The 13,682-nt window shown below is 45.0% G+C and overlaps 1 protein-coding gene across 8 annotated transcripts in view; it reads left to right on the top strand.

Moving 5' to 3' along the window:
* Window positions 1–13,682, top strand: part of DAG1 (dystroglycan 1) — a 75,553-nt gene that overhangs the window by 32,544 nt on the left and 29,327 nt on the right. Inside the window, exon 1 of one of the 8 annotated variants that reach the window (XM_074403853.1) lies at window positions 6,522–6,542. The exons of 6 other annotated variants lie outside the window; for them this stretch is intronic. The gene's annotated coding sequence lies outside the window, so the exon portion shown is untranslated. Of the gene's footprint in view, window positions 1–6,521; window positions 6,543–7,341; window positions 11,690–13,682 lie in introns of those variants that run through there. One more of the 8 variants, XM_074403852.1, reaches the window with a different exon arrangement.

Genomic DNA, 13,682 nt, shown 5'->3' with positions numbered 1-13,682 from the left:
GCTAGCAATGTGGGAGCTAGCAGGGACTAATCCAGGAGCTTTGCCTTCACCAGGTCACTGGGAGCTGCTTCTCTCTGATGCCTCTCTAGGCAAGCCTGATCCTGAAGTCAGGAGTGGTGCGCATCCCTGTCCTTAGTGTTGGCCTGGCCCACCATTTCACTGGTCATAGAATAGCTGTAGCTTTGCAGAGCAGGGATTGTGAGAATGGAATAATGTCTTTTGGCTCTTTTGTTCTAGCTTTTGAAAGTGTATCAGAGAAGTTTGTGATTTTTTAGGATTTGTAGCTGTGGCAAGGCTCAAGTAGGTAAAAGGGCCAATTAGAACCATCTGTGGGAGGGAAGGAATTCTGTTAGCAGGAAGGAAAACCTGAGCAAAGGGAGTGGGTGCTAGTTTTGTCTTGTTCTTTTATAAACAAAATGTGTTGATATTGGCAGTTTCTGGGATGGGTGAAATGTTTTTGATGGTTGAGCATTAAGAATGTAGCCAAAAACAAGAATGTGGCTAGAAGCAGGTCACAACTTTAAACACTGAAGATTGAAGCATTTGCCTATATAAACACTCTACAGTGAATATGCAGGAACTCCCACTCACCTGTTTGACTCCTGAAGCACTGGGCTTAGGGTCCCAGGCCTTTATTACAGGGCTGCTGGCAGGGTCAAGGGCTGGGTTGCCTGGAGCTTCCCTGACACCTTACTCCTCTGTTTTGGATTCTGATTAGCCAGTTAGGTCAGAAGGGCCAGCAGCCCGAAAACTTTTTCTAAATTTAATTCATCATAGCCAGATTAGCATATTAATTTTGAGCTATGGCACTTAATTTTAATCTTTTGTAGTGTAACAGAAAAAATACCAGAAAGTTCAGAACTGAACTTCAAAGTGTGAAATCAAGTGATCATTGTCTTTATGCTTGTTGAATTATTTAGGGGATTTAGTGGCAGTTCCTTTCCTGTACTCTGTGGGCATCTGCTGAGCACAGTTTGGTGCCAGGCATCTACTGGGGGAGAGAGGAGCAGAATAAATGCTGCCAAGACCCCTGCAGTGAACCTCCTCTCCCCCATTTCTCCCAAAGAAACCACTGGCATCCAGCCTTGACCCCCAGTAGACATTGATCATCCTGCCCCCACAGCATAGCCCCACTGTACCTTTGTACTGAGATGGAGGGGGGTAGGATAGCCAGGGGGAGTTTGGGGAAGTCAAAAGGCAACTTTTGGTTTCTATTATAGTAAGCATTTGGAAAATGGCTGTTTATAATATATTCGTAAAAGTACTTGGTTTTTTACCACTCATGTTTCATGATTTATATAAATCTTAATTGAATATTTTTGTGTGAAACTTGGAAAGACTGTATCTATAGCAAATGAAGCCTCACACCTAGCACAGGGTAGGTAGTTGGTAAATATGTGCTGAAATATTAATTGTTGGGCTGTCTTCAGATAATTGTTGTCTGCTCTAATTGCACTTTTGGATGCTACATGGGTACAAGGGTGTGGTAATTCATTCCTACTTGGATTCTGCTGAGGCTGGCCACCCACCTCTCACACTTATTTCCCCACCTCCACCTCACCTCCCACTCTAGCTGCTGCAGCCAAATGGACAGTTAGGGCCAGGCACAGTGGCTAACGCCTGTAATCCCAGCACTTTGGGAGGCTGAGGCAGGTGGATCAGTTCGACACCAGTCTGGCCAATATGGTGAAACCCCATCTCTACTAAAAATACAAAAATTAGCTAGGTCTGATGGCGGGTGCCTATATTCCCAGCAACTTGGGAGGCTGAGGTAGGAGAATTGCTTGAATTGGGGAGGTAGAGGTTGCAGTGAGCTGAGATCATGCCATTGCACTCCAGCTGTCTCAAAAACAACCCAAATGGACGGTTAGATCTGGTGCTTGTCTTTGGCCTCAGGTTATCCTTTTCTGTCCTCAGTGCCTTACCTGGGCACCGGTGATTAAAAGACTGGACCTTGTCATCACGGGAATATGCCCCTAAAAGCCTCCTAAAGTATTTTTTTCTGAAGTCTAATTGATGTAACTCTAAGTAATGTTTTTTTAAATATTACTGTGGCAAAATATACATAAAGATGGTATATTTATTTATTTATTTTGAGACATGGTCTTGCTTCGTTGCCCAGGCTGGAGTACAATGGTGGAATTATGGCTCACTGCAGCCTCGACCTCCTGAGGTCAAGGAGTCCACCCAACTCAGCCTGAGTCACTGGGACTACAGATGTATGGCCCCATACCTGGCTAATTTTTAAAATTTTGTTTTGTTTTGAGATGGAGTCTTGCTGTGTCACCCAGGCTGGAGTGCAATGGTGTGATCTCAGCTCACTGCAACCTCTACCTCCCGGCTTCAGGTGATTCTCCTGCCTCAGCCTCCCGAGTAGCTGGGATTACAGGCATGTGCCACCACACCCAGCTGATTTTTGTATTTTTAGTAGAGCTGAGGTTTCACCATGTTTGTCAGGCTGCTCTTGAACTCCTGACCTCGTGATCTGCCCACCTTGGCCTCCCAGAGTGCTGTGGTTACAGGTGTGAGCCACCACGACCGGCCTAAAATTTTTTTGTAGAGATGGGGTCTCATGTTGCCCAGGCTTATGTTTAATATACCATCTTAACCATTAAAAACTTTTTAGGGGCTGGGTGTAGTGGCTCTTCCCTATAATCCCAATGCTTGAAGAGGGTGAGGTGGGAGGATTGTTTGAACCAGGAGTTTGAGACCAGCCTGCACAACATAGTCAGACCCTATCTCTACAAAATAAAAATTTAAAAATGGCTGGGTATGATCGCTCACACCTGTATTCCCAGCACTTTGGGAGGTTAAGGTGGGCAGATCACCTGAGGTCAGGAGCTTGAGACCAGACTGGACAACATGGTGAAACCCCGTCTCTACTAAAAATAAAAAAATTAGCCAGGCATGGTAGTGGGCACCTGTAATCCTAGCTACTCGAGAGGCTGAGGCAGGAGAATTGCTTGAACCCAGGAGGTGGAGGTTGCAGTGAACAGAGGTCGTGCCATTGCACTGCAGCCTGAGTGACAGAGCAAGACTTTGTCTCAAAAAAAAAAAAAAAAAAAAAGGCTGGGCACGGTGGCTCAAGCCTGTAATCCCAGCACTTTGGGAGGCTGAGGTGGGTGGATCACGAGGTCAAGAGATCGAGACCATCCTGGTCAACATGGTGAAACCCCGTCTCTACTAAAAATACAAAAAATAGCTGGGCATGGTGGCGCTTGCTTGTAATCCCAGCTACTCTGGACGCTGAGGCAGGAGAATTGCCTGAACCCAGGAGGCGGAGGTTGCGGTGAGCCAAGATCGTGCCATTGCACTCCAGCCTGGGTAACAAGAGCGAAACTCCGTCTCAAAAAAAAAAAAGGGGCTGGGCTCCGTGGCTCACCCCTGTAATCTCAGCACTTTGGGAGGCCAAGGCGGGCAGATCATCTGAGGTCAGGAGTTCAAGACGAGCCTGGCCAACATGGTGAAACCCCGTCTTATTAAAAAAAAAAAAGCAAGCCAGTCATGGTGGTGTGAACCAGTAGTCCCAACTGTGGGAGGCTGAGGCAGAAGGATCACTTGAGCTCAGGAATTCGACGTTATAGTGAGCTATTATTGTACTACTGCACTCCAGCCTGGGTGATAGACTGAGATTGTCTCTAAAATTAAAAAAACCAAAAAACAAAAAACCCCACCTTTTTAAATTGTAAAAAACACAATATAAAACTTACCATCTTCAAAGTCAAGTATACTGTTTGGTAGTGAGTAATGTTTAATGCAGTGTATGGACTTCAGTGGAATGTAGAAGGAATTCTTTCAGTGAGCCCCATCATAAAAGCTATGGTTCAGTGGAGAATGACTGTTCAGTCCTGGGTTTTGAACCTTGCCTTTCGTCCCTTTCCCTGGAACATATCTGCACCTGGGTGAATTTATACCCAGGTTTTAAACCTTCGGTTCCTATCTTTGTTGGAAAAAAGTCAAACCACTACTAGCAGAAACCACAGCCCTTTGTTTATCTGTGATAAGTGAGAATTTGCAAGAATTTTCCAAGTGAGAGTAGTGTTCAGTGTAGAGACTGTTGTGTAGTGCTTGCCTCTCAGAGGTGGTATTTTTTTCTCATATATATATATATATATATATATATATATATGTATATTTTGGAGACAGAGTCTTGCTCTGTTGCCAGGCTGGAGTGCAGTGGTGCAGTCTCAGCTCATTGCAACCTCCACCTCCTGGGTTCAAGCGATTCTCTTGGCTCAGCCTCCTGAGTAGCTGGGACTACAGGTGTGCGCCACCATGCTCGGCTAATTTTTGTATTTTTAATAGAGATGGGGTTTCACTATGTTGATCAGGATGGTCTCGATCTCTTGACCTTGTGATCCTCCCATCTTGGCCTCCAAAAGTGCTGGGATTACAGACGTGAGCCACCGTGCCCAGCTCTCCCACATAGTTTTACCTTTAAATCTCTTGCTGTATATGTGAAGCCTGGCTCCCTTTGGTTGGTCCTCCAGCTCCCTAATGGTGTCTTCCTGGGGCTGCCTCCACATCACTGGTGGTATTCCCACATTGCCTGCCGTTTAGGTAGAAACCTGCCCCATGTCAGGGAAACCTCATCTGCCTCCTGAACTGAGCAATTTTAGGGTGATACCTTGAATCTTCACCCGTCACTTGGCTTCAGACCATCCTCATCTGATGCCAAGGAGTCAAAAAGGCCTGTTTTTAACTGGAAGCAGAGAAATCTGCCTGTTTTTTTTTTTTTTTTTTTAAATGTTTGGAGCTCAAATAAACAATGACTTCACACCATTGTTTTCCATTGTGTTGAGTACATCCTGTTGGTTATCAGATTGAGCAGTTTTTTTTTTTTGAGATAGAGTTTCGCTCTTGTTACCCAGGCTGGAGTGCAATGGCGCGATCTCGGCTCACCGCGACCTCCGCCTCCTGGGTTCAGGCAATTCTCCTGCCTCAGCCTCCTGAGTAGCTGGGATTACAGGCACGTGCCACCATGCCCAGCTAATTTTTTGTATTTTTAGTAGAGACGGGGTTTCACTATGTTGACCGGGATGGTCTCGATCTCTTGACCTCGTGATCCACCCACCTCAGCCTCCCAAAGTGCTGGGATTACAGGCTTGAGCCACTGCGCCCGGCCCAGATTGAGCAGTTTTAAACTGGTTAACCTTTCAGAAACTTTATTGTTGGACTGACAGTTAATTTTAACTTCTGAATATCTGGTCAAAGTGTTTTTTGCTAGGTAGAACCTGAAGTGGTTAAGTTAATATTTCTTTCTTTCTTTTTTTTTTCTTTTTTTTTTTTTTTGCGACAGAGTTTTGCTCTTGTTACCCACGCTGGAGTGCCATGGTGCAATCTCGGCTCACTGCAACCTCCGCCTCCTGGGTTCAGGCAATTCTCCTGCCTCAGCCTCCTGAGTAGCTGGGATTACAGGCACGTGCCACCATGCCCAGCTAATTTTTTGTATTTTTTTAGTAGAGACGGGGTTTCACCACGTTGACCAGGCTGGTCTCGATCTTTTGACCTCGTGATCCACCTGCCTCGGCCTCCCAAAGTGCTGGGATTACAGGCTTGAGCCACTGCGCCCGGCCCTAAGTTTATATTTCTGCTTTTTATGTTTTCTAAAACCATTTAAGTAATGCTCTTTTTTTTTTTTTTTGAGATGGAGTTTCGCTCTTGTTGCCCAGGCTGGAGTGCAATGGTGCGATCTCGGCTCACCGCAACCTCCGCCTCCTGGGTTCAGGCAATTCTCCTGCCTCAGCCTCCCGAGTAGCTGGGATTACAGGCACACGCCACCATGCCCAGCTAATTTTCAGTATTTTTAGTAGAGATGGGGTTTCACCATGTTGACCAGGATGGTCTCGATCTCTTGACCTCGTGATCCACCCGCCTCGGCCTCCCAAAGTGCTGGGATTACAGGCTTGAGCCACCGCGCCCGGCCTCTAAAACCATTTAAAATAGGAACATGAACTTATTTTATTTTAGTCTGGTTTTAAAATGAAATATCCTGGCCGGGCGCGGTGGCTCAAGCCTGTTATCCCAGCACTTTGGGAGGCCGAGGCGAGTGGATCACGAGGTCGAGAGATCGAGACCATCCTGGTCAACATGGTGAAACCCCGTCTCTACTAAAAATACAAAAAACTAGCTGGGCGTGGTGGCGCGTGCCTGTAATCCCAGCTACTCAGGAGGCTGAGGCAGAAGAATTGCCTGAACCCAGGAGGCGGAGGTTGCGGTGAGCCGAGATCGCGCCATTGCACTCCAGCCTGGGTAACAAGAGCGAAACTCCGTCTCAGAAAAAAAAAAAGAAATATCCCATTTTCTTTAAATTTTTTTTTTGGAGATAGGGTCTTGTGTCACCCAGGTTATAATCTCACTGCAGTTTCAACCTCCTGGGTTCAAACAGTCCATTCACAGTCTCCCAAGTAGCTATGATTACAGGCATGCACCACCATGCCTGGCTAATTTTTGTACTTTTTTGTAGAGATGAGATTTCATCATGTTGCTCAGGCTGGTCTGCATTCTGCCCACCTTGGCCTCCCAAATTGCTGGAATTCTAGGTGTGTGCCACTGCACCTGGCCATTCTTTAAATGTTTTAATTACTATTGCAAATGATAGTGATTTAATAGCTTAAGTACTATTTTTAGGTAACATAGCTGTTGGGGAGTAGGGGCTCCTAGGAGTGTCGGGATAGGATACCTCTGCCAAATTTTGTGTGGTTAATAATGGGTTGAGTCTCACAACTTTTCCTTCGTTCTTGGGAAGCAAAAACGTAGGAAGCTGTTCTTTCAGAGCTTTTAGGTTAAAATGTCTGAAAGTTTCAGAGCCGGGTGCAGTGTCCTGAGCCTGTAGTCTCCTGCTGCTTGGGAGGCTGAGGCAGGAGGATCACTAGGGAGTTCAAGGCAGGTGCATTACAATTGTTCCTGTGAATAGCCTCTGCATTCTAGCCTGGGCAACAGAGTAAGATCCTGTCTTAAAACTAAAAACAAAGGTGCTTTAAAAAAGATGTCTGGGCCATGCGTAGTGGCTCACACCTGTAATCCCAACACTTTCAGAGGCTGAGGCGGGCGGATCATGAGGTCAGGAGATCGAGATCAGCCTGGCTAACACAGTGAAACCCCGTCTCTACTAAAAAGACAAAAAAAAAAAATTAGCTGGGCATGCTGGTGCGCGCCTGTAGTCTGAGCTACTTGGGAGGCTAAGGGAGAAGAATCACTTGAACCTGGGAGGTGAAGGTTGCAAGGAGCCCAGATCATGCCACTGTACGTACTCCAGCCTGGGCAACAGAGCGAGGCTGTGTCTCAAAAATAAAAAAAGAAAAACACATTTTTTTTTTTTTTTTTTTTGAGATGGGAGTTTCACTCTTGTACTTCCAGGCTGGAGTGTAGTGGCACCATCTCGGCTCACCACAACTCTGCCTCCTGGGTTCAAGCAATTCTCCTGCCTCAGCCTGCGAGTAGCTGGGATTATAGGCATGCACCACCACGCTTGGCTAATTTTTTTTTTTTTTTTTTTGAGACAGAGTCTTGCTCTGTCACCAGGCAACAGGCGGGAGTGCAGTGGTGTTATCTCGGCTCACTGCAACCTCTGCCTCCTGTGTTCAAGCAATTCTCGTGCCTCAGCCTCCCAAGTAGCTGGGACTACAGACACATGCCACCATGCCCAGCTAATTTTTATATTTTAGTAGAGATGGAGTTTCACTATGTTGGCCAGAATGGTCTTAATCTCTTGACCTCGTGATCTGCCCGCCTTGGCCTCCCAAAGTGCTGGGATTACAGGTGTGAGCCACCGCACCCGGCTTAATTCTCTATTTTTAGTAGAGATGGGGTTTCTCCATGTTGGTCAGGCTGGTCTAGAACTCCCAATCTCAGGTGATCTGCCTGCCTCAGCCTCCCAAAGTGCTGGGATTACAGGTGTGAACCACTGTGCCTCACCCACTGTGAGTTTTTCTATGGATGAGGAAACCTTAAGTTTATTGCAAATTGAGACGGTGCCACATGTGTGTTTGTTCCTCACATCTGTTGAGTGAAAAGTATTTATTAACTAAGTTCCCCGTGTGCATGGGGCACTCATAGCTCTGGGGAGGCAGCCTGAGTGGAACAGAGCCACCTGTATCCTGGTGATGGGATTCCAGGGGATCTCTATTTCCCAGGGGCATAAGGGCCTGGCTCCTGATGGCCATCTCCCCTTTTCTCCCACCATGCAACATGCTTTGATTGCATTTTCCTGGGGGATGGTATTGGTGATGTTGACAGGAAGGGCCAGTGAAATCCTTACCTCCTGAACCTTAGCCTTGGACATCTGATGTCCTTGCCAGTTACTGTATAATGTTTTTGATTTCCTGGTTATGTCCCTGATGACTGATCTTATAAGCTTTAAGTATACCTGCCTCTAGGACAGCTTTAATATATTTTGGTTACAAAGGTCACTACCTTTTAGGTACTATTGATAACTTGACATTTTACTTCTCCCCACCACTTGAGAGTCCCATGTGTCATAGCTGGGAGGAAGGGAGTGCCTAGTCATTGGCATTTGCCCTACCCCAACTAGCTCTGGTCCTCTGGCTAAGGGTGTTTATCTGCAGTGAGTCACAGGGTCTGGGATCTGGGACAGTGCTGAGAGCTTAGACTCAGTTGTGGGTACTGCACTGGGTGCTGGCACAGAGGAATAAGGTTCCCATTTCCATTACTCATTCCCCAAAAAGGAGAGCTTTGATAGTTCCTGTCGGCCAGACAGTGGGGAATCCAGCTAAGAGATGTTCTTGGGCTACTTTGGTACTTCCTACTGTTCTAGAGGATATAATGTGAAAGAATGTGAGCTATTACAGCGGGTGACTGTGTCAGGAAGACTAGGTGGCTCTGGCCAGAATCTTTCTGTGGTTCCCGAGCACTCTTTTCTCCCTCATGTTCTGACTACCAAGCTGTATGTGACCATGACTGATTATCTGCCTCTCTTTGGGCCTTGCTCTCTGAACCATGAGGAGGAGGATCTCTATAGTGCCTCTATCTCTGCCCAAGTGTGTGAATATGAGACTGTGTAAAGAAACTTTCCAGAGGGACATTCTGATACAAATATATAGATGCAGTGTATCAGATTCCTAGCACAGGCAGACATGACCCTTGCTTATAGGAAGCCACCATCAGAAAGACAAAAGGGTATTTTATTACCAAGTTGCAAAAAATTTTTTCTCCTTAGAGCATGGAAAACCAACACATAGTAGTTGGAGTTGTGCCCTGAACATCGCCTGCCTGCTAAATGCAGAGCACTTAGTCATGCCCATGAAACAGACACCCCATGTCGTCATGTGTCCACAGATAGCAGACAGCTTCTGTTCCTGGTAGGGCAGGGTGTGTCTCATAACTGATGCTGTTTTCAAATAAGCTGAGAATTTAAAAATTGAGAATCAGATTAGAAAAGTAAAAGATCAGCTGGATCTAATAACTGAAGTAAAGACTAAAGATGATGGGAAGTAGCTGAAAGTAAGGTCTTATGTCTCCCCATTCATTCATTAGGTATATGATGTACGTCTGGCACTGGGTGAGTGTTAGGCACATATTAGTGATTGTAACAGATGTATCTCTGCTCTCCCACAAGTTAGAGTCTTGTGAGGGTATTGGTTGAGCTGAGCTATTTGCTAAATAAGAATTAAAATGCGACCAGGCATGGTGGCTCACGCCTGTAATCCCAACACTTTGGGAGGCCAAGGCAGGAGGATTGCTTGAGCCCATGAGTTTGAAACCAGCCTGGGTAATATAGTCTGTATCTCTTCAAAAAAGTTTAAAAATTATCCTGAGGTAGGTAGATCACCTGAGGTGAGGAGTTCAAGGTGGGAGGCCGAGGTGGGTGGATCACCTGAGGTCAGGATTTCAAGACCAGTCTGGCCAACATGCTGAAACCCTGTCTCTACTAAAAAATACAAAAATTAGCCAGGCGTGATGGCGGGCACTTGTAACCTGAGCTACTTGGGAGGCTAAGGCAGAGAAAATTGCTTGAACCCAGGAGGCGGAGGTTGCAGTGAGCCAAGATTTCACCACTGCACTCTAGCCTGGGCAACAGAGCGAGACTGCATCTCAAAAAAAAAAAAATGCGTAAGAAAGTAAAAAGCCAGTAAAGAAAACACTGTGCAACTGTAGGCCAAGGCCAAGCATAGTGGCTCATGCCTGTAATCCCAACACTTTGGGAGGCCAAGGCAGGGGGATTGCTTGAGCCTATGAGTTTGAAACCAGCCTGGGTAATGTAGTCCATATCTCTTCAAAAAATTTGAAAAATTAGCCTGGTGTGGGACACACCTGTAGTTTCAGTCATTCAAGAGGCTGATGGGAGGTTTGCTTGAGCCCAGAGATTGAGGCTGCTGTGAGCTGTGATTACACATACATTTTTAGCCTGGGTGACCAAAACAAACAAACAAAACAAAACAAAACAAAACAAAACAAAAAAAAAAAAACCCAAAAAAACAAAACTACACAGAAAAGAGTTGAAGAAAAACCTTCAACTTGGAGCGCTTTATAAAGGTCTGAGGAGAAGACCCCCACCAGAGTACTGGGAACGTTGGTTGTTGAGAAGGAGTTGCTGGTGGAGGACCCCTCAGATGTCACTGGGAGTTAAGTGGTTCTTGGAACTGATAACCATACAGCCCCTCCTTCTATGTACGTGGTCATTTGGTGAGTGGCACTTAACATTGCTGGTGAGCTGTGGTGGGCAAAAGTGACCCAGCCATCTAATGATGGCAGGGAAGAAAGGTCCCTGAAGAACGGGTCTGAAATCCTGTGAGAACCGCCTGGTCCCATGGGCCTTGGAGTGTGGAACAAGGTAGTAGAGAGGAAAGAGGATAGTTTTACCTATTGGTTATCTCACATTGATGAGAGGGATCAAATCAAATTATATCATGCTAAATTGTAAAACATCTTCTATAGCAGGTGAATTTCATTTCCTTTCTCATACCTTTGTAGAGCAGCTCAGTGTGTTTTTCTGAGACTTTAAGGGGCAAGCAGTGTCTTAGAAACTAAGGATTTATGCAGACATTGCTTTTGGGGTCTGGGGTATGTGTAAACCTGAGTGACACGGACACTTAAGAGAGAGAAGTGGACAGAGGTGGGGTGCTGGGGAGGGCAGAAGCCCAGGGGTTGAGATCGGGCTTTTTGTTGTTCAGAATTTGCTGAATATATGCATGAAGATAGAGCTTTCTAGACCTAAGAAGATAGTGAAATAGAGCAAGAGTTGCTGGCTGTAGGATTTTTAAATTTTGAGATCACAGGATTCAGTCAAGCTCTGCACCTTCATGTGTTTCTTTTTCTTTTTTTTTAACTTTCTTTTTTTGAAATGGAGTCTCGCCCTGTTGCCAGGTTGGAGTGGCATAATCTTAGCTCATTGCAATGTCTGCCTCCCAGGTTCAAGAGATTCTCCTGCCTCAACCTCTCATAAACATTTTACCATAATGGTATTCTATCTTTTCTTCAGTGAGCATTTTTCACTAAGTACTCTTTGAGATTTACTCATGTTGATACTTGCTATTTTAGTATCTTTTTAATTGTCCTACAGAGTTCTGTGATAGTCCATGAAAGCCTATTGATGTGTTTTCCAGCTCATGGATATTAGGATTGTTTTTAACTTTCCAGTGTTGCAGTGAACATGCTTGTGCCATCTCTCCATGTATGTTTGCAGTTTCCTTTGGCTGTGTGTCTGGGAGTGGACAGACACAGCTGGGTGGTGAGTCTTCTCAAGGGTGTTGGGACAGCTCATACTGTCACTAACGGACATGTGGTCCTGTCCCCTCAGTGGTGTCACATTAGAACATTTTGGCTCATCTGATTGGTGTGGAAAGATTTTTGCTTTTACTTTTCTTTTCCCTGATTATTGGTAAGAAGAGTGTCTTGTAAGTTTACTGCTATTCAGATTTTCTTCTCTTTGAATTACTTGTTGGTTCTTTCTTCCTATTTTCAGCCAATTTTTATTGTTTTAAGTTGCTTGATGTTTTTTTGATAAGGATTGATTAGCTATCACATGCGTTGAAAAAGCTCTTTCCCAGGCTGTGGTTAGCCTTTTTTTCTTTCTTTAAAGCGTCCTTCAGGGATTTAAATTTCTTGGCTAGGCGCTGCGGCACAAGCCTGTAATCCCAGAAGTTTGAGAGGCCAAGGTGGTTGGATTGCTTGAGCCTAGAATATTGAGACCAGGCTGGGCAACATGGTGAAACTGTACAAATACAAAAACATTAGCTGGGTGCAGTGGTGCAGGCCTGCGGTCCCAGCTGCTTCGGAAATTGAAGTGGGAGGAGTGCTTGAGCCCAGGAGGTCGAGGTTACAGTGAGCTGTGATTGTGCGATTGCACTCCAGCCTGGGCCACAGAGTGAGACCCTGTCTCAAAGAAAAAAAAAAAGAAATTTGCCGGGTGCAATAGCTCATGCCTGTAATTCCAGCACTTTGGGAGGCTGAGGCGGGTGGATCACAAGGTTGGGAGATCGAGACCATCTTGGCCAACATAATGAAACACTGTCTGTACTAAAAATACAAAAATTAACTGGGTGTGGTGGTACACTCCTGTAATCCCAGCTACTTGGGAGACAGAGGCAGGAGAATCGCTTGACGTGAGCTGAGATTACACCACTGAGCTCCAGCCTGGTGACAGACCGAGACTCTGTCTCAAAAAAACAAGAAAAATAACTTTAAGTTTCTTTCTTTTTTTTTTTTTTTTTTGAGACAGGATCCCACTGTGTCAGATTTAAAATTCGAATTCAATTTATTTTAAGATGTAAAAGATTTTTTGAGAGTCTGGGCGCGGTGGCTCACGCCTGTAATCCCAGCACTTCGGGAGGCTGAGGGAGGCGGATCACTTGAGGTCAGGAGTTTGAGACCAGCCTGAGCAACATGGAGAAACCCCATCTCTACTAAAAATAAAAAATTAGCCAGGCATGATGGTGTATGCCTGTAATCCCAGCTAAAAAAAAAGATTTTTTGAGATAATTGTGGATTCACATTCAGTTTTTAGAAGAGAGATTCTATGTACAATTACCCAGTTCCACCATGGTAATATCTTGCAAAACTATAGTACAGTATCACAGCCAGGATATTGAAAATGGTATAGTCAGGCTACAGAATAGTTGCATTATCACAGGATATTCTGTTGTCCTTTTATAGGCACGTCTACCTCCCTCACACTCTGATCCCACTAATCTGTTATCCCTGGCACCTACTAATCTGTTCTCTGTTTCTATAATTTTGTCATTTCAAGAATGTCATAAAAATGAAATCATATTGTATATAACCATTAGGGATTGGCTTTTTTTTTTCCACTTAGCAAGATTGCTTGGAAATTCATCCAAGTTGTTGAGTGTATCAATAGTTCATTCATTTTTATTGTTCATTAGTATTCCACGGTATGCATGTACCATAGTTTGTTTAATCATTCACCCATTGAAGGACATCTGGGTTGTACCATTTGTTGAAAAGGCAATTTTTTTCCCCATTGAATTGCTTTTGCATTGTTGTCAAAAATCACTTGGGCATATTTGTTTAGGTCTATTTCTGGATTCCCTATTATGTATCATTGATTGGCCTATGTATCTGTGTCTGTACTAATACAGTCTTTTTTTAATTTTAAGATTATTATTGCTGTTTTCGAAGCAGGGTCTTGCTCTGTTGCCCAGGCTGGAGTGCAATGGTGTGAATACGGCTCACTGCAGCCTCAACCGCCTGGGCTCAAGTGG

The sequence above is a fragment of the Saimiri boliviensis genome, chromosome 8 (genome assembly GCF_048565385.1).
Source record: "Saimiri boliviensis isolate mSaiBol1 chromosome 8, mSaiBol1.pri, whole genome shotgun sequence".
NCBI classification, from domain to species: domain Eukaryota; kingdom Metazoa; phylum Chordata; class Mammalia; order Primates; family Cebidae; genus Saimiri; species Saimiri boliviensis.
Note: the sequence above shows the minus strand (reverse complement) of the source record. Positions and strands in the feature narration are given on the sequence as shown.